We start from the raw sequence: 26541 nt of genomic DNA, 5'->3' as shown, positions 1-26541 counted from the left end.
ACTTAGACCAATTCCTTACCACATTTACAAAAAACTACTTGGTTGACATAATATGTGAAGGTAGATTTATTAACAATTCATTTAGGTTATTCATTGAAAAATTATAATAGAAATAATAATAATTGTACTCTTATAAATTTAAGTCAATTAAATTTCATTAATAAATTAGTATAGAATAAACTATTTTATTGATAAAGAAGTAAATATTTATTTTATACAATAAAACAGGAAGAAATTTAATACAACAATAATTTCATTTATGTAAATTCAATAATAATATGATAATTTACAAAAATTGTCTCAAAATATTTTGGTATTTAAAATTATTATATATAAATTATTATAATTAATTGCCGCAACTGTGAATAAATCGAACTGCAAATAAATATTATGAAATTATTTTATTATATATTCGAGAATAATTATTAATTGCCAACTAGGGGAGACGAGACACCTACAATATACGTAAAATATAACACTCTCATCAGGGTTTGGGGGTGGCGGCGATAGTGACATGGATTGTGAGGAGTAAGGGGGGGGGGAGAGGAGAAGAATTCGTGGCTGTACGAGGAACAATGACGAATGAACAGTTGCCTGCTAATATTATTTCCCGCTGCGTCTGCCGGGCGATGATTAATTAACTAACCGCGATGCCGAAAGTAACTTTTTGTTTCGTCTGTCTGTTTTAACAAATCGGATATGGCCTGGCCTTATTCTGTTTGTTATAATAACGTATTAAGTAGTACTACGATACCTGGGAACGTTCATGGTTTCATTTTCGTTTCCGCAAACTATTCTCCGCTGTAAATCTCATCGATCATGATAGTGCACTGTGACACTAAACAAAATATGATGCAAGTAATACTAAATCGACGACAATCCGGGAAACCATGGAAAACGTACGAAAGGTAACACAGATCGTTTCAGAGGCATGTCAAAAGAGTCCACTGATCTAGCACGTCGAAAGAATAGTAACAAGTCGAATTTCCAAATAACGTATTTATTTAGTTTCTGGGCATTTTAAATCACAGAAGTATACTTTGTATTTAACTTTATTTCAACTTGGATGACTAATTCTTACGAGTCATAAGATTAGTGACATCAAACTAGTTTATTATTTGTCTGATTTCGTGTATTTAGTTCCGAAATAATTTAGAAACTTCATAATATTGTTGTTATTATAGTGTAATACGATTTATGTAATTATTTTATTTTAAGTCCATATTGTACACGAACGTTTTGTTTTTAGATGATCATACTTTGTAGTGCTAAAAAATAATGTCATTGAACGATTTAATTTTTTTTACCTAACGTAGGTACCACATTAATGTAACTTCTATAAAACTTTTTTATCAACCACCCACGTTTACATAAAACTTCATGAATTAAAATAGATTAAGTAAATTTTACAACATTGTTTTTTTGATGTCATGTAATTTAATATGTTTTTAGTTGTTGTATAAAAACATGAATTAAAATAGTATGAACAAAAAGTTATCAAGACCGATTTTTTCTTATATAAAAAATATTTTTCCTATTGAATACATATAATTTATCCTATCACTATAAAAAAATTCCAATTTAAAATTTTATTATTTGAACTGTCATGTTAAACAATATTATAAATAAATTAAGAAACATTTATTGAAAAAAAAATAACAATATTAAACTATTAACTTAACCATTAACCATAATATTGAATACTACGCTGACTCAACGCAATATATTGCATTTATTATGCATTTTTTTTTATGTTAACAATGTTATAATAATAATAAATGCTTAGTGTACTTTTAACTTCAAGTAATTATTTTGTTGTATAATTTACAAGTAATAATTAAATACTTGTTGTGAAAATTTAAATATTCTACAGTACATCATACATTTGAAACATTTTTTAAACTCTGATGAAAATAATTTTAAATTAAATATATTTTACATACATGAGCCTATATTATGGTATACGTGTATTGTTTGTGTTACTTGTAAGTTACATTGTAAATATGTATATTTGTTTTTTCATAAAACTATAGGTGATAAAGTATTTTTATTGTAAATATATAAACTATGCTGATGTCTGTGTTCTAAGAATAAGAAGATTTCAGAATTCTACAGACAGTAAACACACTTATATAGAGTATATAATTCGAGTATGATTAATAAAATTGTTTATCTAAAATCTAGATAATATTATTTTTATATACTCAAATAATTATATTTTATTTTTATTTTCATAATACCTGTAGCTTTTAAAGATATACCAATGCCATTATAACAATAATATACTATACTCTGTTTCTTATAGTTTTTAATTTTTTTATTACAAGACGTAATTATAACAAAATGAAACTTTTAAAGATATATTTTATTCAACTTGATTGAATGCATATTATATAATTTTAATTAAATTAGTTTTTAGTTATTTATCTTATGATTCTTAATAGTTCTTTTATATATTTTTAACTTGTTAACATAATCAACTTATTTAACTCATTTTTTAACCTAATATATTAAATATAATTAATAATTGTACATTAAATTTTAGTTTTTTTTTTGAATAAACAATAGTTATTATTTTTAGTTATTGTGACAAAAAATCGGCATATACTAAAGTAATAAATCAATCTAGACACTGCTCGATAATTAACTAAACTGCCTTTTGTCATATTTCTATAGATTTTGACCTCAGGTATTAATATTATATTATAATATCTCTGATAAATTGGTTAGTTTCATCCTATTATAATACAACACCAATTGATTGGATGTGTCCATTAACGATTGGCTACAAGCGCGCTGCAGGGTTTTCGAGTCATTCAATTATCCATAGCTCTATAGAGTCTCACAATAATAATCAAAGTGGCATTAACGAAGTTCAATATATATTTTTTCTTAAAGTGTTGATATTTGAATTGGACGAGTCACCGGAGCAAGTTCTTTTTTATTTAAAGGCGATGGTACGTCGATGCGCTTGAAAAATGATTCTGAGTGGAGCTCGATTTGCACAACCGTAGTCAAGGTGTATATAGCGTGAAAAACACTACACTTCTTTGTATATATATTTATATTTTTTTTTATAAGGCATATTCAAAATATCCACTATTCTCAATTGCTCATCTATATAATATTAAATTATTATAAAAATTTTCATCGATCATCACTCTACAATATTTCGAGAAAAAATCCATTAAAAAATCGAAAAATCACATATTATACACATCATGGTAAAGCTAATACGAATACATTTATTATATTTCCATTATAGAATCTGAAAAGTAAAACTAATATATCAATGGAAAGAATTTTGGTCAGTTAATTTATCATTTTAACCGTAAGTTAATGTATGTATTCTTTCAATACTAATAAATTGCATTTTAGTACGGCTGTTACTTTGTGTATTGCAATTCAAAGCATATTACAAATTATTATTTTTTTATTATAATACTTATTTTATATCACGAAACAATACAAAATTACTTATAAATAATAAATAATATTACAATTTTTATTTAATAAATACAGTAAAACATCTATTTAACGAAGTCTCACGGGGAACAAATAAATTTCGTATAATAGAGGAATTCGTTAAATAGAACTAATTCATAATTAACAATGGAAGTCATGGCTCTCAAAAATAATATAGAAAACTTCGTTAAACAAAAGTTCATTATATGGGAGCTTCAATATGTGTTATTTTAATAATTATATTTACAAAATCTATAAAATACAATTATAAATTAAACAAATTTATTCTGATTTGCATAGGAAAAATGTCAAAAACCGATTTTGTTAGGTAAAAACATACTGTACATTTCTAAGTTATGTCGAGGTTTTTCAATGTTTTTTTCTTTTTTTGACAACTCTGTAAAACTAATTGGAAAAATTGACGTTTTAAAGTACCATTCATGTCCAATTTATAATTTATAGAGAGGTCTATATGAAACTTTTGAAGCACTCCTTCTATCAGAAAAAACTACATACAGAAACATTAACTGGTTAAAATAAAAATAAAATAAGTTATCATAGAACTTTTTAATTTATTGTTAGTAAAAATAATTTTACATCATTTAAATTTAAACGATATTTCAATAAATTGTCTACATTTAATATTGATCTTATGAAAATATTAGTTTTTAATTTTTATTAAGTATCCTAATTTACAATTTAACAATAATTGCGTATTTTACATTGATATAGAATAATAATGTAGTATCTGACTTAGTCAAACACTAAAATACAATTAGATTACAAAAAAAATAAATTGCTTATAATTAAAAAGAAAATTTTAAAATATTTAAAAAACTGTATAATTAAGATTCATATATTTTTATGTGAATTAGGAGACGAGTTTTAATATAATTCTAAGCATTGCATGCTATACAATTTAAAAATTAGATTCTGTCAAATTGATTACACCACAATTCGTATAATTAATAAGTAAGTGATTGGATTAAATACGAATCGATGTTTTAATATAATTTAATTTGATTATTTAGAAATCGTTGCAAGAACAAACCATCATAAATTATTATATTTTTGAGAATTCGCAAATGTATTAAGTTCTTTATTTGAATTAGTTGTATTTTGTTCAGAACTAGATCGAAATTGAATATACTCGTTTATTTTATTTTATTATTAGCATCTTTGTTTAAATCTTATCTTTACGTTTAATTAATTATTTAAATAGTGCCTGTACACATTATTAAATAACTTTCGAGTTTTTGATTTAGGTTCTAGGATTCATTAAAATGTTCAAGTTTTCCATAAATATAAGTAAAAAGGTATTACATTATATTATAATTTAATAATAAATAATAATAACATTGGTGTAAAAATATGGAAATTAATATGCTTATAATTTCCAGAAAAACTTTTACACTCACTGCGCTTTTGTCATAAAATTTAATATCTGAATACTATGGGAATTATGCAAGCAGTAAAACGTTATCACTGTGCTCGAAATGAGTCATGTTTGTTTTTGTAGCTCTACGGTTTTATTTAGTCAGAGATTTTTTCCTTCGACTAAAGACTTTTCAATAATTAAACCAAATAATCAATGCTTCATCATTAATTTATTCTCATCGTTAATTCATCAACATTAAGTAAATCCAACCGTAAACCGTAGATTTATAATATTTTGTTAACAAAATTACTTACACTTACATACTTATAAATACTATTTTGGCCTCGAAAACAAGTGGTTCATGATCATAGTCCTATATAAAATATTTGGAATAAAAACTTTCGAAACGTCTATCGACCAAAATAAACTCGGTGATGTAATGATAGCGATGATATTATGTCGTACGTGGTTATGTCGACGGGTATGTGTCCTCAAATTTTAAGACATTTTCCTATTTAGTTCGTGTCTCGGAGTTAATACTGCGGATCAATTTGAATAAAACGTACGCTGTACAAAGGTTAAATACTTCTCATCCCACAAATAAGTGCTTTTTATTTATACCGCGAAATTAGGTTATCGTCAGACGGTAGGTCGAATTTAACAGTTTTTCGGGTGCCGTTTTTTCTCCGGTAAGTTTTATTAATAACTAATAGGACGCATTGTTATTGCCTACCATCGTTCGTAATATTAACTACTGGGCATGAGGCCGAATCGAGTTATTTGCGTACCTTTCTATATTTCTCTATTATAATGCGTGGGTATTATACAATTCGGTAATTATTGTATAATTTAAAAGAGGAAAATACGCTGTTCAAATAAAAATAAATATAATTTGTTCCGAAAGCTTACCTGCGTATTATACCATTACGGTAAGCTATTATAATATTATGCGTGCATTGTAAATCATTGTACGTAGGTGGGTACACACCGTGTCTGGCCGGTACACAAAACAATTATTATTACGAATACAACGCAGTTATTATATATTCCTTTGTAATGCCGAATTTGCAGTTGTGCGGCGATCCAATAATTTAAGGTACTTAATGAACCGTTTGCTATTACCGGTATTATAGGTTTTTACCTGCTGCAAAGTAGTACATCGATCGAAGTATATTTTGTATCTGTTGTTGTACGTGGGTACGTGGGTCTAAATACGTTTTTATTCCGCCCGCGTACCCAAAGCAATATAAATACCCCCCAAAAAATTTAAAAACTGTTATGTATTATTGGTCTTAACTTGAAAATAGCTTACTATATATGGCTTATATATATATATATATATATATACTCGTTTATTTGTATGTATAACGTTCCTTGAACTACATGTCCACATAATTATTTCGTATCATCGATTTATAATAATATTATAATGCTATCGATTTGTCGATCTGCATACGAATTACGAACACACGTCTATTCAACATTATCTAGTTTTCATATTTTTGTTTTGTTTTTTTTTTTATTATTAGATCTTTCATGGTACGAATTGTAATTATTATTATTTTATTTATTTATTAGATTTAATGCCATTCGGCTTTTTACAAAATCATACATAGTGTGTAAATACAAGATATTATAAAGTAACATCGTTGTTTACGTATAGGATTAACTTAAGTAACTAAGGTCAAAAATAATAAAGATAACGTAATGGCAAATAAGATTAAATTGTATTCGTTGTTTAGTATTGTTACGAAATCCGAACCGTAGATTTGTTTAATTTTGTTAAATTATGTCTCTAAGGATCCTCAATATATTATTATTGTAAAATAATCAAAATGTATGTGTTATATTATGGTTATTACTTAGACGCTATTAAAATTAAGTATTTTATTGTGTTAGCTCCAATAGCTTACAATATTAGTTTTATTGTAATATGAACTAATATAAGACTGGCCAATCTACGCACTGGCATACTATTATTGTGAGCTGTTATATTGTTATTAATTTAAATAAACTGTGCCATTATTATAAGTAATTATTGCTAAATTAGCCCAATAAGCTAGGTCTGTCAACCTGGCTACCCCAAATTAAAAATTTTGAAGTCAAACCATACTCAAAAATTAGTAATTAATTCGTAATAATTTGTAACCCAATTCTTGACCCCCAAGAACTTTTTTCCTTTTTATTCCTTTTTTCAATTGCATTTTAAAACTTGTTTGATACAAGTGAACATTGCATCAAAAATCAATTTTGAATCAAATGTATTCTTATGTTATACAATATCATAAAGTATGTTATTTTATGTAATAAACACCTACATAATAAAATTATTTTATGCACGTAGATCTGCAATTGGGTCAGTACTTAAGGTTCATATGGCTGAAAACTTGAGTGTCTGTTAAGTGCTTTAATAGTTTATTGATTTATTCACATCCCGATGACCCGATATAATTTATTGGCGATACATCACTCAGTTAGGTACCTAAATATATTAGAAAAATACCGAATATTTACCAACATTTTTACATTAAAAGCTAGGTAAATATTCATTTATATTAAATTTTACAAACGTTATATTTTAAGTAAATTTAAATTCATTGTTTTTTCAATTTTTAAAGTTTAAAGTAATTTTTATTTTTTTTATACTTTTATTTAAATACTTTTGTGGGCCGGTAAATAAATTATCATAGTTGTTTACTACTGGTTTAATAAATAAATAAAATGATAAAATAAAAAAAAATGAATGAAAATATCATAATATGAATGATATAATAATATATATTAAATTATTCCATAAAGTCTTTTAAAAATAAAACCTTTTCAATTTTCAATAAAACGAATATTATATGAAAATTAATATTGTAAACAATAAGCATGAGAAATTAAATCAGTGTCTCAACAAGTGTTTGAATATTAATTATGTAAAAATAAATATTCATAATTACTTATTACTATTAGTTATTAGTTTAGCTTATTAGCTGACGGATCTCGAATGCAACATTACATTTTTATTTCTTATTGTTTTTTATTATATTGGCGATGAGCTAGAAAATAAGTTTTGTATTATGTTTTTATATACTTATTGTTAATGTTAACTGCTAAGGGTTATTATTCTTTTTGTAAATAATTGTATTATTTCTTTTGATTGCATTAAAAATATTGTTCATTTTTGCAAAAAACCTTTATTTTCATTGTTTTTTTTTTGTTTTTAAACATAATATTATACTTAAAGTATAACTACACATATAACATAACTTCATTCACGTAACTCGTTAATCTTCAGTATTTGTTCGCTAATTCTGATCACTACTGAACGAAATACACACATTTACAAATATGTCCATGTATTGGGCATGTATTTTATATCGATGGCCTAGCGTATTTATTAACATTACAAGTTTTCCAGTCCATCCAAACGTATTATATTTTTAATAAAGATTTTCAAAAAAATGTATAATATTTTTGAGAAATCTTTTACCCTCAGAAATTGTTTACTAACATCACAAGTCACAACTGACTAAATTATTGGTAGGTTATTCGTTTGTTTGGTATATCATAAATCAGATAGGAATGCACAATATTCCGTGTACGCATGTAGCAGCACGTGTTTCTCGAGAAAAATATGGAAATCGTACGAAGGCGAGTACGGCAGGTTACAGAAATATGATAAATTATAACACACAAAATATGCTCGAACTCGGATGTTTGTCTTTTCTGACGCAAATATTTTACATTTTTTTTCGTTTTCCAGTAACGCTTAATATTTTTAATTCAGCGAGAAGAAATTCAAAGCACAGTATAAAACGTATTTCCCCTTACACAAATATTTCACAACTGATCGTTTTATTGAAACGTTCAAAGTTTAAACTTCGAAAATTGATACTCGTGACCTTTTACACACGACGTAAACACATAATATTACAAGCCACGGGCAGTCGCACACGTGTACCGATCTGATGTCACTCTGTTGCATACAATAAATAGAATATAATCATGTAAATTACACAAAATCGGACAAAAGCATTTTCTGCAGCTGCATCATTCGAATCGCTTTGTGTTGAAATATTGCAGTGGTAAAGTCAATAGGTTTGTTTTTTCCGGATTATGTTTTCGGAAGCGACAACCTTCCGACTTCAACCTACGACTTATTTTGTTTGTCGTATCTGACCAATAAGTACTTACTATAAAAATATATTAAAGACGGAAGTACATTACTTCGGAAAAACGATCAAGCTATAATTGTGTACTTGTATGAGTATTTGAATAAAAACCAATAAAATACTTTTACTATTTTTAGTAGCGATAGTCACTAATGCCTAATATATAATAATATTAATCATTAGTCGATAATAAAATATCGAAAGGTAGAAAACGACAAGCTCGAGTTATAAAACAACGTTAAACACACGGTGTAATTTTACTATGTTTAATACAAATAGGTACACGTTTACGGTATGAAAACCACATAAATAAATAACTGTAGTTATACTCGGTCCTTTATAGTAAAATTTCTTTTATAATATATATTATTATTATTTTTTTTTACTCTGTAAGGAATACATGATACAAAGCAATGGTAATATCAAATATAACTACACGAAACATGGACATCTGGATTTATGGCTACACTTTAAGTAAACATGCGAAAAAAAAAATACAATTAATTATACAGAACAGCGCTGTGCAGTATTATTACAATTAATATCTTGACTATTGTGTATAACGCTATATATAGCTTACGTTTTCTGGTACTCGACTTTTGTGTTTTTCTTGTACCACTCACATAATAAACTCAGCGTAGGATGTAACATAGGCTGAAAGCTTTTCGTTCACCCTTGTCACATACACCCGCACACTAAACATATATATTATACAAACATGAAACAAATGCGAACATATCACAATATAATATTATGTATAAATGTATATAGTTGACGTACCCAAGAATGTTATACATGTATAGGGTATCTACCGGGTCTTCAAAAATTCGGTATGACAAGAACGGTGCGAGGGGGTTATATTAAGTTCTCACGCGATCCCCGCGATTGTTGTTTTCACAGTCAATTTGGTCAATTCGCAAGACCCTGTATAACGTAATAGTATATCCTTTGAAAACGACAGGACTCGAAACACGCGATGGTTTTTGGAGAATGGAAAACCCCCACCCCACAGAGTTAATTTGATAGGTCATGTCATTTTACAATTAATATTGTACATAATAATGACGCGCACGATCGCATTCCATTTCGTAGGCATAACATCATATATATATATATATATATATATATTATATGTATGTGTATAATGTGAACGCTACGTGATTCGTAAACCGTTCGGAGCAGACTTAATCGAGAACGGCGGGCGGCGTTTTCTTCGTGCAAGTGGCGGGACACAGGTGTACGGTGAACATAACGATATTATCAGGTCGCGAATATTATCAGACCCGTGAGGCCACCGGGGACATAAACTCTGTACCGTAGCGGACAGCATTCTGCATTTAGCGACGTAACGTACTTACACAGAAAGGGCATTTTCGTTCGGAACCAAAATAATGTACAAGTAATAACAACGCCTGTGGTTTAATTAACATTTTTAGACGTTTTAGAAGTGTGTTATGCGTTTATTTATTTAACACAAGCCAGAAAATATGTGGACTTAATTAAGTGATAAGCTTAATTATGGTCGTATATGCGTGTATATACGTACGCAGTTATACGCGACTGTGTCTCCACGAATTTCTAACGACTTTAATTATAACTTTGTAATTGCAGCCAGCCACTGTTTTAACAAATCCGTCGGAAACGTATCGCTAAAACCGCGTCTTACGTATTTCATAAATAACAGTAATAATATTATGATCTGTGACGATGACTAATGAGGTTCATTCCTTTTTATTATTGCCCAACGTTTAATCATTGAACAATCTTACGCGTTCTATAAATTCTGTAGAACATAACTCGCGGTACACAACACACCACGCCGTGGTTATCTCTACGTGAATTATATAAAAGGCCGTCCTTAAGATTTGCGATATCCAGGACAAAAATAATAATTGTGAGGCCGAGTGTGAAAATAGTTATTATTTTAGTAGTTGGCCTTTGCCATTATTGTGAACCTTGACATAAATGTCTACTCACAAGTGTCATTGAAACACCTACTTTTTTTTTTCTATTCAAAATCAGCTGATTTCAGAAGAATATTGTCTATAATTATGATAGATATAAGTATTTTGGAAATGTAATAAATTGTGTTACCTTTGTATTTTACCGAACATTTCATAACAACTATGATACGGATAATAAAATAACGACTATGAACAGGACTTGGAACAATTTAGGTCTTCTGAATGTATTAGTGTACACTGTACATACGCAACTTAGTTTTGTACTTTTGTCTTAACATATTTTATCATTATATTTGACTACCGAAATTATTTACTTACACTACATTTTAAACATATATTGCTACTTTATTCATAAGAAATTCCTTCGTTACTTCCATACTATGATACCTTCAATTTTGAATACTGTGAAATAATATTATTTTGCCAATTTTCTTTTCTGTTTTTTTTTTTTTTTTTTGTTTAACACGAGGACTTAAATATATGTAAAAATAACGAGTAGCTAAGACTAACCAGACACCCTAAGAATGGTCTTGAGTATCATCAATCTTCAATAACTATTCCACTTTTACTTGATGCATTTCACTTTCTTATTTCGTGCCTATAAAATCATTCCGCCTTACGCAAACGCCTAGAATCGGACCTGCTATTAGCCTCCATTATTTCTATTTGCGCTATACCTCTTTTAATCTAATACATTTCTCGATCCAATTTCTACCCCGCTGGCAAAATGTGATTCGATTATTGGAAGAACCTGTCACCTGCTATATAGAGATAGGTATATCGCGTGCACCATCCATACCGTCTTAACCTTCGTTCAACGTTATAAAACTTTGTAGGAAAACAATAACTTCACGTCCCCGGTGCAATAGCACACTCTACTTTCCTCTTTTTCTTTCAAATTATGACCGGCCAATTCTTATATTTATTCTACATCCACGCTACACTAAGTCAATATCTATGACATTTTCCGTTTCTTCTCATTGATTGTCCGTTTCATATCACACCAAAGATGCTCTATATCCCTCTCTCATCGCCATTTTAATATTTCATAGAATCCGTTCCAGTTTGCGATTCGTATATTATTGTATCCAATCACATTCAATCATATTTTCAGTCAGCTGATTTTAATATTTTATTGTATGATCAAATTCTCAATAAAATCCATTGTATAATATATTATATTTTAGATACCGAGTGGTGCCGGATAGCTGATATTGCAGCTTTACAATGATACGTTTCGTTTTTTGTACACTTCAATAATAAAAAAAAAAATGTACAAAAAGTTCCATACGGCCCCACTTCACTAGATTGGAAACTGTACGCATATCGTACTTCAAAAGTTGTATCAAACTCATAATTTTAATTTTCAAGCAATGAGAGTGTATACAAATAGCGATAAAAAAAAAAAAAACTATTGAGCAATGTAAGCCTTCGGTTGGTATCGTTTTTTCTTCGCGCGTCTATCTAATAATTTATTGTAAGATACTTTTAAACTCAAAAATTTAAAATATAAATAAACATTCAATCAAGTTATTTGACTGACTTCCGTATATGTTTTATTCGTAGAATTCATGTAAATTAATTTTAATACATTTTCATTCATGTGACTTTATACACTATAAACTCAATAAACTATGAAGTAGGTTGTATTATCATACTAGATAATTATTTTAAAGATACATTAATATTATCGAAAAGTATAAATTTTAAGTCATCCCAAATAAACATTTTCGTTTTTATAAAAAATGTTGTTTTATTATGACTTCAAATTATATTAAATAATTGTTTCCAAAACATAAATACTTTTTAAAGAAATAATTACTTACATTTAAAATAGTCATCGTATATGCATATGCATATATCGTATGGCATATGCGTATTACAGACATGCATGATAATTATTGTTTTGTATGCATTTTACAGATGTTTGACGATAAAAAAAGTTTCGTTAACATATTATAATTGTTAAATTATTACACACACAATCTGGTCAGTATGATTTGTTAACCAAAAAAAAAAAAAATAAATAAATTAAATAAATCAAATTAGAACCATTTGCACACGTTATATTTCAAAATGATTTATATTCAATTCTAAACACAAAAGCTATATTTTTTTAGCATCATATAATAAATGATTTTGCCGTAAAAACAATAACCGTTTTAAACGACATAAAACACCGGAACCAAATATTTAATATTGTCATACGCACTGACTGAATCGTTTTGTATAATATTATGCGGTATGGTTTAGAGTGGCTGTCGGTTACGATATTATCATTCTCGGAAACTACGCTGCAATGGCTGTATTATATAATAATAATAATAATAATAATAATGTATTACAATATTATAACTATTTAACAGAGACTATATAGCGTCCAACGCAGCATAATGGATACAGTATTTACCGTTTTGTATAATATAAACCAAATTATCTATTAAATTACATGTCATTTATGTATAAATAGATATTAATGATGGACAGTAAAATATTAATGTCACAATGTACTTTTAAGTTCAACCCCAAAACACCACTATTTTCGAATCGCACAGCTATATTATTGTATTAACTGTAACAAATAAAAAGAAATATTGACTGTGATTAAACGTCACCTACACCGTATTCAAAATATTTTTAACACTTACATAAAACGTACGCCGAGTGACAAAGTGCCATTGACTAGCTTGTGAGACGTAGGAAACACAATATGGTACTTTCTGCAGTCTTGTAAATCTATAAGACCCTTCGAGCCGTAAATATATTTTACTGTTTGAAATGTTTTTTAAAAGATATTCGATATCGTTCGGTTTTCGAAAAACTATAATAATTGTCTGCGATAGAAATTTTAAAAATTACATCCTAATGAAGGGTATTGATATCGAAAATACCACTCTCTTTAGATTTAAACTCTTATCTTTCAATTAATTAATTATTTGATTTTAAAATGTAGAAATTACAAACAACATTATTATGAAAAAAAAATCAAATAATTTGAACGATCGATGTCATATAAATTGTATACCAAATATTTTTTTCCAAATTTCTAATAATTTTGTAGACAAAATGGACAAAAATTGCATGGTTTTAGTACCTAAATAATATTATTTTGTAGACACATATTGGTGACATTTATGTGGCAGCACCCCGGTACATATTTAACACACAGTTACACACACTCTAATAATAGATAACTAGATGTTACTCAGCACATGTTCACATACAATTTTGTAAAGAACTTAAAAAATTGTCTATACTGAACTCTTTAAAACAATTTGGTACCGAATTCCTTTAAAAAACGGTATAAAAACATATTATATTATGGTTATCTCGTGTGCCGATTTATAAGGTATAAGTTATAGAATTTAAGATCAGTTTTTATGCTCATCATTATATTGTGCACTACGTAGTATTAAATTATTATTGTTAGATATGAACTCCGTACCTTTGACGAATGCACATGTAATATTATCATTGCAATAAGTGCATAATACGTACGTAACTGACGTTTATTAATCTTAATATTATGAAATGATGGTAGGAAAAAAATGAAGATAGAATATTATTGTAAATGGTCAGTTCGTGAAGTGGTGTAATTTGATTTGGTATTGTAGAAAAAAAGTCCCATAACTATCAATACTTCAGCTGTATTGTTGGATATTGAAAGGCCGTAACGATATAACGAAATTCTCCCGGAAAATAAAGTCGTTCGCGAACGTCCGATACGATAATTTAATATAATATTCATGTATACACCTCGCTGGCCTCGATTATTGTCGTATAGAAATGCACTATACGTAGTTCACTGAAACTCAATCTAAAACTTGTTCATATAATAATATATGTTGGTTCGGACTTCTTAAGAATTTTATTTCTGTGTTTTGAGATTTTGGATCATCCGCTATTTTTTTTTCATTTAAATAACGTTGATAAAACATTCGATTCGAATATTATTAAAACGAAGGAACTCACGTTGGCATTCAAAGTTTTTCAAATATGTATTTGGATGAGCTATATAAATATAATCACGTATCTATATCGTCAAGCTGTTGGAAATATAAAAGCTTCGGTATCACATATTAAATTCTACAGGTACGTACATTTGTTTGAACCCGTATTTTGAAACGTCTCGTTCTACTTTGTTTTTAAATATTTCTTAAAAATTCTTCACTGTGCCCCCTCAAATACGTAATTATATCAAGAATGCAAGTTGGATTGTAGCATTACTTTTTTGTTTTTGATTATGCCCTTTTTGTTTATACAAGTACGTTTATTCTTTGAAATATTAATACTTAAAATTACTCGTAAAAAAATAAATTGAAATTAAATTTTCATTTTCATATAATTTATTGGAATTAAGGATTTATATTCCAAATCGGAGATACAATGACGTGATGAAATGACATAAATGTATTGACTATTTTTCAAGATTTTACGTATATTTAGTATATTAAACTATAAATTTCCAAGACGACATTAAAAATATTACTACTAAAATTGGAATTTCGACGCATTTTGCAGTTTTCTAAAGCTAGTTACACTATACTCATATAATTATATACCTAATGTATGTATTTTTGATAATATTTTTTTTTTTTTAGATTATTTTAGTTTTTTTAAGGTAATTCACACTAAAATATATACTAAAACAAATTGTATAAAGTTATATTAAGGTTTTTAGCTTTTTGAATAAAATAAATCATAATTCTTCAATCTTAATGACGTAAAACTGAGATAACAAGTGGACACAGCAATTTAAATGAAAATATTTTTTTTCAAATTAAAAGTACACGTATAAGACTTGAAATCATCGTATAATCACTTAGAACTCGTTTCAAGTTAGATAAAAAACATTTTTTGATTCAAAAATTGTTTAATAAAAAATGCTTGTGCGCTTTATACGTGCACTTTTCTAAGGTATAAAAACATTTTAATGGAATATTTTAGCGCATTATATTCTTAGCCTTAATTATTTTTCTGTGTATTTGAGTCAACGCACAGCGATTGTGTCGCAATAAAATACGAGCACACACTGTAAGCCCCGTGCGAATTTCACTTTTATATTCGGTTTGTTTTCTCCTTCGTATAATATATAGGTACCTGTGGTGCAATCAAAAGGGATTACATATTTGTAATACTGTCGAGATCGTTTTTAAAGAGGTGACGAAAAAGTTTTACGCAGTATTTACACGCCGCACTCCTATTGTGCCGACGTAAAAGACCGCTCTCGAGTCTTTCGCATCTCAAACTCACCCTTCTCCACCTACCCATCTATTCATGTGCCTCGCCAATCGACGGCGACCGACATAAATCTATTTCTCGTGTATCGTTTGCGTGCGCGAAACAATAGGATTTTTTTACCGACTATACAGTCTTTTTTTAATTTTTTTTTTTTTTTTTGTCCTTTAGACGTTCTTTTTGATTTTTTTTTTATCTTTTATCTTGTATCTCTTTTTTCTTTAATCTTTTATTTCCCTCTGCCGTGGACAATACACTTCTTAATTCGGAGTCACGAATAGCTCTGACAAACTATAAATCACCATCGTCGCGCACACATATCCGCCCGACGTATTTATAAACCACAACGCGGTCAAAATTGCCACGCCATCGCAACAGACGAGCTTTTCGTCGATGATTACATTTTAATAACCGTTGCCAAGAGGTAGGCATGGTACCCGATTATTATCATACGATATTATACGTCTGTTAGTAAGGCGTTTTTATCGTGTATTCAACCTTCTGTATCCGTCGACCGATCGATACTAACGCGAAAAGTGTTTAATCGAACGGTTATGTTTTAATCGTTATTCTATCGTTGCGTCTACTTTTCCATTGATACAAATAATTATCATTTTACTTCATATTGTTTTATTTACTACATCAACCATACAGGATTCGCCAATGGACCTGTTTGCTAACGGACATATCCGTTTTAAATTTTGTAATAAAATTGCAGTCGGTTAACGCCATGATGATTGCATTCGATTATAATAATTATAATTGATACAAATTATTTGCATCACTCTTAGTAATTGTGTGCTATTAATTAATATTATTTTTCGAATGCTTTAGTGGTATTTAATGATGAACAATTATATTAATTCAAAAAAAAAAAAAAAAAAAATGTACATAAACTAGTTTGAATTTTAATAAAATTAAATAGTTTTGAACTTTTTCAAATTTTCTAAAAATTAATCACTTCATAAAAATATTTTTTATACTAGATTGATTTAATTCTATGTATAAAATCATCTAAAACTCATGAAAATATATTTATAGTATTAATTGTTTTAACAGTTTTATCAATGTTTAAATCTTATTTTCCATAAAGTTTAGAATTTAAATTTTAAGCTCAACTACCAAACTTGTGGATATTTTCATAAATTTCATTTAACAGTTATTTATTTAAACACAACTATGTAAAAGGGTTTTCGGTGATAAAGGCTTAATTCGCAACCTGTTATAGGTAGATCACATTGTTTTTACGAATTTCATTGTATGCAATTGACATTTATTTTGCGAATGCAACAGAATAACATAATAGTAATAATTAAACATATTTTTAAAAGCTCAGAATATCATAAATAATATATATATATTTATAGTATATATTATGTATATAATATAAACATTATATTTATTTTTTGAAAAGATTAAATTTTCAATTTAATATAATACATAATTATTGCGAATCACCTTATGACATGTAAATGATTGTAACATAATTTGCAATAGTTAGACCTTTTTAATGTTTAAAATATGATATTTTGTTCATGTGTATGACAATTTATTATTTTATTTTCCAGTGGGATTTAAGACATGTGTCGATAAGCGATGAAAAATATCGAAGATATTTGCGATGATAAAAAAAAAAAATCTTGACAAATGAGACAAAGTGCGGTGACACGTGTGTTAATAGGATGTCTAAAGTTTACAGTGTTTTTATACGAATTACATCTCAAAACTATGTTCTTTTTTCTTATTTTTTTTTTTTTTAAATTCAAGTCCTCAATGTTTGCTTGAGTATAAACACAGAACGGTAAACACTAAAATTAATATTTAAGATTATATTAAACTATGCCGTACCTATATTAATTGGTTTTAGATTAATCTCGGTTCAGAGTCACGGCGAAAGGCCATCTCGTCGTCAGTGTTTTCAAGTAATTATATCCGCATATACTGAAACCATACTGTGTTTTAAATGATTTCATCGGCACTTATGAAAAATCAATATGTACAAATGGTTATAATGCACCCTAGACTTAATATACGCAAAATTTAATTAGTTTTGATCATTAAATTTATTGTTTCTCAACCCCTCGCCCCTTTTTACCCCATATACTATCCGTCACTATCATGCGCTTAACCTATAATTTAACCATTTAATGAACACCTATGCCATGCATACGTTCAATGTTTCGTTGAAAATAGAATGTAGAACACATGTATAACAACATAATATTATTATATTCGTTGTTGTACATAACAGTTTGCGCAATAAACAAGAAGAAATAAAATATAAATTGTACACATATATGTGAGATATGTTTTGATATTTTTCACGAAATAAGCTGTACTACATTTATTACGTGCGCCCTTGACATATTGCACTTGTGGATGTTGCGATGAAAACGTTCTTTGCCTTTTGTAACATATCCCGTTAGCTACTTTTATAAAAACTCGGAATGTTCTAAGATAATCTCAAATACTACAGGGTGGCCCAAGCCGCGGTGGCGTTGGACTGCGATCCATATATTATGTAAAATGTTCATATATTTTTACCTAGGATATATATTACGCGTAAAAAGAGTAAATCAACAAGTATGTTCATCCCTTTTTTTTTTTTTTAGTAATGTATTTATATTAATTATTTCGTAATATTTGGATTTTTCTACTGTTCGAGGAGCATGATACCGATACAAACCTTTTTTTCAACCTAATATTTGATATTTTAAAAAATATTTATATACTTATCTAAATTGAAATTTGAATAAGTAGTTTTGGAGTTATTTAACATTATGCATAATATAAGTTTATAGATAATACGTTTGAAAATTATATGTGGCTATGAGGGTTCTAAAACTAGAATAGCAATATTTATTAATATTAATTATTAATCATTCATCATTCTAAAATTTGTTAAAATGACTGAGGATAAATTAAACATTATATCTATAATTATAATTTTGTAAACCTTTTTCTTAAGGAATATTACCATTTAGTTTATAGGGTACTGTCAGTTATGTTTATTTAGGTTAAATATTTAATGCTTAGTCAATGTCATTAAAGACCAACATTATATCATATTTTCAATGCTCAGATATTATAGCAGATAATATAGGCAATGTTTTAAAAATCAAACATAATTTTATTAATATATTTTTTAAATTATGACTAATAAAAATGATGACAATTTTCAATGTTGTTAAAAAAAATATTCCAATTTGGATGAATATTATAATAATTCACGGTTCACAAAAAAACCGGTCAACTATAAATACATGTTATGTAATGTGATAGTACGCAGGCTTATATAAAATGTTATAACAAATACGCTGTATGTTATCATGATTTATATTGTTATTTAGTAGCGACTATAGAGATGTATTCCGGTGGAAGACATGTGCGTCAAAACGAGATAAGAAAAAAATAAATATTTTGTACAAAAGTGTCAAAATCCTACAACCTTGTGTGCTTCATTCAAGAAATTGAATTTAATTCTATATATATATATCGTTCAAAAACGACAAATACAACTGTAACAAATATTATTACAGAAAAGAAAAAAAAATGAACGAATTTTAAACAAAAACGATTATATTAAATATAATATAATTTGTTTATAATTTGTTTTTTTTTTTTTTGTTTAGATAATGTGAAGAAATTATCGTAGATTTATTCAAACTATTACCAGCTATAATGCTTAATTACTTATTTTTAATAATACATTTCTTAACTGTAAACAATAATATCAATATTTTTAACCATATAAATATTAATATAATTATATTTTAATTCCTAACTCTTAAGCCTGAAAAATGGAAGTAAATTATTGATTTTTCAAAAAAAATCCACGATACAGTTTACGAATAAGTAAATAATATTTAGTTCATAATTTGCATAATCTAATTAAGTATTTAAAATGGAACGAAAATTTACAATTACCTGATTTTACTGCATAAGCCCTGTTTGGGTTTCTAATTAAATAAGCAAATTCATCAAAATTTTTTTTCATTGAGATTTCATTATTTTATTTCCTAGTCAACATTTTATACTGCCAAATTTGATCGGAAATATCGTTATTGACTGCTGACATTGATTTCTTGATTAACGTTTTTAACGATAAAATATACTTTTAAATAACTTTATATAAGAACATGAACTTAATAACTTACAGTAAAATTTGTAAGTCATCATCGTAAAAAAGAAGCTTGTATCACTATCAAACATTCTTTAAGGATCCTTAAGAATCAAAATAACTGAAAACATAGATTTTAAGTATAGATTTAAAAAAGTCAAAAACTATAATCTTAAGAAAAAAAATAAAGGGGTATAATGTTCACCTGAATCATCCCGTTTATTAAAAAGAAAAGATTTCGGAGCAGCAGGATGTTGAAAAATACTAGGACAAAACACATTCGGCATGCTTTGTTTTAACACAGTATTACATCGGTAGTTCACGTCGTATTATAATAGACCCATTCACATATTAATTTAATACGCCTATAATGTTATATTATATTCTAAATGCAATAATAGCTCGGACAGAGACCGTTTTGAATATTGTCCTGCACGTAGAGAGGATTTAGTGAAAGATATCAACCGAAAATGGAAAACAAATAGCTACGGGCGAACGCGGCCGGAATATCAATAATACAGTACGAATCGCTTGCAAATTGGATGCGATTTTTGTAAGAGCATAAACATATTCCGGCAAATGGTCATCTATTATTCATTCGCATAACAATGTTATGAAATTATTTTTAAATTGATCATCCCACATAATATAGTGATGACTGATATTAGCAACGCTGAGATCTAAACGGAAATATTATTACTCAGTTCGTTAATACATCAAGTAAGACATTTTATTTTTCCAAAAAATAAGCAGACATAAATTATTATAAAAACGTTTATACTTGTACGAGCTGTTGTACGCCATAATAATCTATAACGTATACAGTGTAGTAGGTATCCACAACGAATATTAATGTGTTGTAAACGATTTAGTTTTGCGTCGACTCAAACATCATTGGATAAAAATTCTAAATACATGAAAAAATTATTCATCACTGAAAATAAAAATTTTAATGACATTATTTGAACATACCAATCTTTATAATTTTTTTTTCTTTTTGTTTTACGTTTAGAGTTACAAAATAACGTATTACCTATATATTAAAATACTAAGCATTATTAAATATAAAATTAGATCATCGGATGACACTTGCTTAAGAATAAAAAAAATATATTATTAAATAGATTTGTATAGAATTTATAGAAACTTCTTAATTTCTTCTTCATTAAAATAAATACAATTTAGTATTATTATAATATTTATAAGTAATTAAAGCTAAAGTAATAGAAAAAAAACAGTGACTATATTTATTAATAGTTATATATTTATAACAATAATTGCATGGTCAATTTCGGATGATAATAATTACAATTGTACTCTCTCCAATTACTTCAAATATAAATTCTAGCTCACTCAGCCATTTACCTAAATGATATTTTTTTAATTAATATTTAATGAACTATACTTATAATATAGTTATTACATCAACACTCTTACGTTTTACTCATTAAATTTTAAAATCAGTCGATTATTTTGATATTTCTTTAATTTGATTAAGTTAATTTTCTTTTGAGTATACATTTTTATATTTAAATGTTTTACTAAAAACATTAATTTACCATTTGAAGTTTTGAAAAATAAATATATGTATTTGCTTTAAATCAAATCAATTTTGTTTATTGATATACTATATTATTATTCTATTCTATTATGAAAATTAATAATTGAATTCACCTACTACGTAATTCATTCCTAGAACTGTTAAAGATAGGCTTTTTGTTATTTGTTGAAAATATTAACTTGACCTATAATTTTACATTTCTACTTTTTTATTTTTGAATGGAATTTGAAATTTGGATGGATATTAGCTGCCAATCGCCAAAATTGAAAATATTGAATTTAATTTACCGGAATAAAATTAATAATACAATGCCATGACGTAGCCCCGATCAATATTTTATTATATATAGTATTATATGTATACTAACGATAGGGGTAGGCAAAACGTTAAAATGTTTTTTTTTTTTTATAGTAGGTTTGTATTAAAACAAAATTTAATACCTAGCTTTTAACATATTTCGTGGTGGCGGTCACCGCCGGAATGATTGCGTTTAACCCTAATGATTTATTATTATTTTATATTTAATCTTCACTGTGTCATAACCAATAGTATCATAAGTATCTAGAACGTTCAGGGTGGACGATTTAGCGTGGACGTTTTGCTGAAATGACATTTTGGTGCGCTACTATTTAGCTGATGAATTGGTCAAAATTTAGACATTATACAAATATATGTGTATATAATATAAATCAAGTTAAGAAAATGAAAAACGCACTAACGTATTATTATCATAATGTCAAAGTATAAAAATAAATAAAAATTTCTAATAAATACACGGAAGTAGTAAGTTATTGAAGGAGAGAATAAGTTATAATACAGTTATAAAACAATGTCATAATATAAATCACAAATCGGTATCCTAAAATAATATTTTGTTATTTTTCTATTACCGTGAAAATAAATTGCGTTACTTTACTTTTTTTCTTAATATTATGATGTAGACCAAATCTGCGGTAGTTTTTTTTATCAGTGTATTTAATCGTAAATAAATAATTTTTTCTGGTTTAAAATATCTTTAGATTTACTTCTTTTTGTGTTTTACTAATTATTGTTTTATTTATAATTTTGACTTTTTATTTAAATGCAATTGAATTTTAGGCCTAAATTATTTATTTTGATAAAACCAACATTCAAATTTGAAAATAATTGACAAATTGTTCAATATTTCCATCAAAAAAATAAATAGACACTATAATAAATGCAATAATATTTTGGTTTCGAATGATGTTTATTTTACAATGTATAATAATATATTATACAGTGTAAAACTTATCGATTTTTATTGTAGTTTTTCTTCTATTTATACTTTGAACTGTATACATTTAGTAGGGCATTTTTAAACTTTAGATAGGTACGTTTAATAATGTTGAATAATGATTTGTTTAATAAATATTTTTATACTGACACATTATAGTCATTATAGATCATGTTATTTAAAATTTAAATTGCAAATTTTATAAAATAAGTACTGAGAAAATAAAACAATTTTGGCATTTTAATAATTGAACATTTTGTTTAAAAATTATATCACGTCAATACCATACTTATTTAAATAATTCGTTAAAATGTCAAGTGTCATGCATTTTTTATACCCAAATTACAACGAAATAACCAAAATAAATTTAGTTAAAACTAATGGCTTTGCCGTAAATTACATTCAAGTTTTCACTCATTTTTAAATATTATCGTTTTACAATGTTCATAACAACTACTTATTCTAAACAACTGCATTGATATTCCTAATTAAATTTATAATTTAAAGAATAAATTAATATTTTTATTTTTGTTTGATATTATTTTACATTTATTTAGTTATTTTATTAAATTATTTTCCATTATGATTGTGTATTAAAATACATATGTTATAAACAATTATTTCTATGTTGTTACCTAACAGACCTAGTTCTATTTTGTTAATAATAGGTAGGTATATTATTCTAAAAATCTAGTTTAATGAAAATTAAGTAACAGAGCACATTTTTATACATGGTCCAAAGTGTGTTTGAGAATAAAGGGCAACGAGACAGTTGAGTACTAGACAAGAGTGTATTTTGATGACGATGTACAATTGAATAGTTTCTTAAGGATCATTGAAACATGTGCAATCCTTAATGACAATCTCAAAAATTATATTTTATCAACTAAATTTTTAAATTGACCTTATATTTTTGTACATAATTAATTTATGTTTCACTAATTGTATAATATATATTTATTATTTGTATTAATAGCGCGTTTGTACACAAAAATCTTAGTATTATTTCAGATTGATTTAGACTTTGATATGCATTTTATTTTTTTTTAAATAATGGTGATAATATTTATATAATATCACTGAAATTTTTAACTGCAAAATATATATTTTTTTTTTAATATTTTAATATTTAACTCTTAACTGATATTTAACATAAATATTGTTTTTAATTTGTTTTATTATACAATCTGTAAATATATTATTTTTACAATGAGCATAAGTGTTGATAGAATAAGAATAAAATAAAATAAAATAAAAGGGACTGATGACTTGAGCGAAGAATCCATCCAGCGATGGAACTTCTTAACATAAATATAACTTTAAAATGTATAACTTATAATACGTAGCTATACGATAGTTCTTTTATGTATATATTATATATATATTAAAGTACATATTTGAACATAATATATAACTTAAGTAAATAATACGACAGTATAAAATTGGTCTATTACTCAAAAAAACTTCCTAAGAAATCTATTATTTATTATTTTTAAGAAATTATATTTACAGTGCTATTGATTTTATTGTTTAAAATGCTTAATACTTCTGATGGTATTATAATTTTTTACGATTTTTTTGTAAAAAAAAAAATTATTTCATACATATATAACTTTTTAAAATTTATCTGAACATAAAATCATTTTCTGTACAAAATATCAGTTGTTAACCAACAATTTATTTAACCTCTATAAAAAGATGGGGAAGACAAATATTTATTTGCTAAATAATAAATGTCATAGAAGAAAAAGTTTTTTTTACAAACTATTTTTCAAAATAAAGGATTTTTACAGTCGAAATACAGTCAGAAAGAAAATACTTAAATGAGCGTATTCCAACTGCAGTCGCTGGTTGTAATGTTTGAAATACTTATCATAAGTGTTCTTAACAAATTTGCGTGGTGAAACATATTTAATTAAAGTAAAATAAACAAAAATATCGCCCTCGATGCAGCAATGTTAATCCACTAATACAGAGCACGCAGAAACGATATATTAAATTATACAATATAAAACGCGTATTATTGTATTATACACGCAAAGTACACTTACTTACGTACTCGTATAATAATATGTGTTCTGCGAGTTTGCCGTTGTGATAAATATTATTAATCTTGAAATGTCTACGATATTAATATCGTTATAATATTAATATTGTGCGTGCACGACGTATACGTAATATATTATGTTTATATACTTACAGATTAAAAATCAGCTCGATCGCAGAACCGGCGAGTGTAAATAAACGCGTTACGAACGACTATATCAATGTGTAGGTACGGGAATAAATCCTTCCTGTGACCGCATATAATATAATGATATTACGATACGACGATCTCGACGACGTTATTACGCGCAGGTACCAGATACTATGTACCTGTTAAGACGGCGACCGCGATACGCGCTTTAAGAGTGACTTTTCAAAAACTTTTTTTTTAACTGTTATATATTATATGGTGACGTAAAAACGGATTTTTGAATTGTCGAGCTTGGTGTTTTTTTTTTTTCGCGACGCCGTTACCACTGCATCGCCTCTCGACGGCTATAATATATTTATATTATATTTGTCGTATGTGTGAACGATATCTTATGCCTACATATATATATAATATTATGTACACGCACATACGAATGCAGTGTACGACTCTTGGGCAACGCACGACGATCACACGCGCCACCTCAGTGATCGACTGGAGTAGTGCTGAGCCCCTGGCGAAATGGTTTCTCCGGTGTTCGTGCGCACGCCCAGGGCTACCGCCGAGCGACATATCCGTCCGATGTCCCGCCGAAGCGTTTTCGCGGGAAACTCGGTTTTTCGTTTTTCTCTCGCGTCGTTTTCGCGTCCTCGCGAGCGATTTCGTTATTCCGATACAATAACGTTATAATAATATGTTATATTATGATAATGTTCTATTCAGGTATATAACACGATTTTCGCGACCCCCCCCCCCAAACACAGCCCACGATGAGCGGCCCTTTGCGTCACTGCTGCGTTCGGACAGTCGATGACGGGTCGTGAAAGATTACGGTAAATCGCTTAGGCCCTTTCGACTTTTGGTACGACTTTTTCAATCGGCGTCACCGCGTTGTGGTTATGTACATTTATATTGTGTTACACAGATCTCGAAAAGACAAAAACCTCAGTTAAAACCATATCATACATGTCGTAGGCGCGCAATCGAATCAGTAATTTTACTACGTGTCCAAGCAAATAGTCAAAGAATTTGATTTTTATGCTTTTTCACCATCTACTTAGACTGTTTCAAGTCAGGAAAATGATAAAAATAAAACGTTTTGTATTGTTTTAAAAATGTAATTATATTTTCTATTCATTATTTTTTTGTTGCTATATGATATAAAAAAGAAAAACAATTAGTGATAATAGTGAATATATAGTATAC

General features: G+C 27.4%; 1 protein-coding gene across 1 annotated transcript in view; it reads right to left on the bottom strand.

The window, feature by feature from the left end:
* LOC114119928 (octopamine receptor beta-1R-like) overlaps positions 1-25817 on the bottom strand; it is a 108806-nt gene extending 82989 nt beyond the window's left edge. Inside the window, exon 1 of the mRNA XM_050206849.1 lies at positions 25342-25817. The gene's annotated coding sequence lies outside the window, so the exon portion shown is untranslated. The remainder of the gene's footprint in view (positions 1-25341) is intronic.
* Positions 25818-26541: the final 724 nt, after the last annotated feature.

The sequence above is a fragment of the Aphis gossypii genome, chromosome 1 (assembly GCF_020184175.1).
Source record: "Aphis gossypii isolate Hap1 chromosome 1, ASM2018417v2, whole genome shotgun sequence".
Taxonomy (NCBI): Eukaryota; Metazoa; Arthropoda; class Insecta; order Hemiptera; family Aphididae; genus Aphis; species Aphis gossypii.
The sequence above is the reverse complement of the archived record's forward strand: the minus strand, read 5'-3'. Positions and strand labels throughout refer to the sequence as shown.